A 2,500-nucleotide genomic window follows, 5' to 3' on the forward strand; every position below is an offset into this window, starting at 1 on the left:
CCATGGCGCCGCAGCCAATACGACGGAATCGGCTAAAAACGGCTAAGTCGGGCCGACGTCGGAAAACGTCCAACGACGCCGAGCGTACGATCGGATGGGCGCGCGTCGGTCGAATACGGTGAAAACCATGGCGTCGCAGCCAATACGACGGAATCGGCTAAAAACGGCTAAGTCGGGCCGACGTCGGAAAACATCCAACGACCCGGGGCGTACTGATCGGGTGGGCGCGCGGCGGTCGGGTTACGGTGGAAAACCATGGCGCCGCAGCCAATACGACGGAATCGGCTAAAAACGGCTAAGTCGGTCCAACGTCGGAAAACGTCCAACGACGCCGAGCGTCTGATCGGATGGGCGCGCGCTGGTCGAATAACGGTGAAAACCATGGCGCCGCAGCCAATACGACGGAATCGGCTAAAAACGGCAAGTCGGGCCGGCGTCGGAAAACGTCCAACGACGCCAGCGTCTGATCGGGTGGGCGCGCGCTGGTCGGGTAACGGTGAAAACCATGGCGCCGCAGCCAATACGACGGAATCGGCTAAAAACGGCTAAGTCGGGCCGACGTCGGAAAACGTCCAACGACGCGGAGCGTACAGTCGGGTGGGCGCGCGCTGGTCGGGATACGGTGAAAACCATGGCGCCGCAGCCAATATGACGGTGTCGGCTAAAAATAGCTAAGTAGGTCCGACGTCGGAAAACGTCCAACGACGCCAGCGTCTGATCGGATGGGCGCGCGCTGGTCGAATAACGGTGAAAACCATGGCGCCGCAGCCAATACGACGGAATCGGCTAAAAACGGCCAAGTCGGGCCGACGTCGGAAAACGTCCAACGACGCCGAGCGTACAGTCGGGTGGGCGCGCGCTGGTCGGGTAACGGTGAAAACCATGGCGCCGCAGCCAATACGACGGAATCGGCTAAAAACGGCTAAGTCGGGCCGACGTCGGAAAACATCCAACGACGCGGAGCGTACAGTCGGGTGGGCGCGCGCTGGTCGGGATACGGTGAAAACCATGGCGCCGCAGCCAATACGACGGAATCGGCTAAAAACGACTAAGTCGGTCCGACGTCGGAAAACGTCCAACGACGCCGAGCGTACAGTCGGATGGGCGCGCGCTGGTCGGGTAACGGTGAAAACCATGGCGCCGCAGCCAATACGTCGGAATCGGCGAGTATCGCCCAAGTCGGGGCTACGTCGGTAAACGTCCAACCACGCCGAAGCGTACGATCGGGTGGGCGCGCGCTGGTCGAATAACGGTGAAAACCATGGCGCCGCAGCCAATACGACGGAATCGGCTAAAACGGCCAAGTCGGGCCGGCGTCGGAAAACGTCCAACGACGCCGAGCGTACGATCGGGTGGCGCGCGCTGGTCGGGATAGAGTGAAAACCATGGCGCCGCAATAATGCGACGGAATCGGCTAAACGGCCAAGTCGGGCCGCCGTCGGAACGTCCAACGACGCCGAGCGTACAGATCGGATGGCGCGCGTTGATCGGGTAACGGTGAAAACCATGGCGCCGCAATAATACGACGGAATCGGCTAAGCCTGGCAGAAAATCTCTGCCGCGGCAGAGAAATGGCCATTTTCTCTGCCGCGGCAACAGTGTAGGGCTCCTTCACAAGCTGACGGGCAGGGCTCCCAGGGGGGGCTAAGTTCCCCAGGTATATTGGGGGGGGCTGGCATCCCTCCCTGTCAAGTTGTGGGTTCGTCCCACAACTTTTCTACGCCCGTCACGCAGCAACTATACGTTGCCGCGTGGCGTGTCCCGCGGCGACGTTAATCGTTGCCGCGTGACGTGTCACGTGGCGGCGTTATCGTTGCCGCGTGACAGTCCACGTGGCGGCGTTAAATGCGTTGCCGCGTGACGATCCGCGTGGCGGCGTTCGTCGTTGCCGCGTGACAGTCACGTGGCGACGTTCGTCGTTGCCGCGTGACGTGTCCCGCGGTGATGTTTATCGTTGCCGCGTGACTGTCCCGAACAGAGAAAGCGCACGTTCCCCGTCTATTGGTGGGGAACAAGCGCCGTTGCCTTCAGAGAACGTCCCGTTTAACGTTGCCGCGCCACCGTGGTGACATGAGTGCGCTCCGAATTTGAGAACAACCGTGAACAGGTGTTGCCTCTACCTCTCCACAGTTAGTGGTAGGATACGTAACATTCTGCGCCGATCCTCAATCAACGGATGCCGTTGCCTTAAGAGAACGTCGCCGTGCAACGTTACCGTTGCTGCGGTGACACCCGCGCGCTGTGGACACTCAGGACGCCTACACAGAGCAATCCCACCGTGCTTACGCGTGGTGGGAGGCTCGGGAGGCTTGACCGATGTTGGCTACGCGAGCGCATGTCCCGAACAGAGAAAGCGCACGTTCCCCGTCTATTGGCGGGGAACGAGCACCGTTGCCTTCAGAGAACGTCCCGTTTAACGTTGCCGCGCCACCGCGGTGACATGAGTGCGCTCCGAATTTGAGAACAACCGTGAACAGGTGTTGCCTCTACCTCTCCACAG

Source organism: Lolium perenne, chromosome 2 (genome assembly GCF_019359855.2).
Source record: "Lolium perenne isolate Kyuss_39 chromosome 2, Kyuss_2.0, whole genome shotgun sequence".
NCBI classification, from domain to species: Eukaryota; Viridiplantae; Streptophyta; class Magnoliopsida; order Poales; family Poaceae; genus Lolium; species Lolium perenne.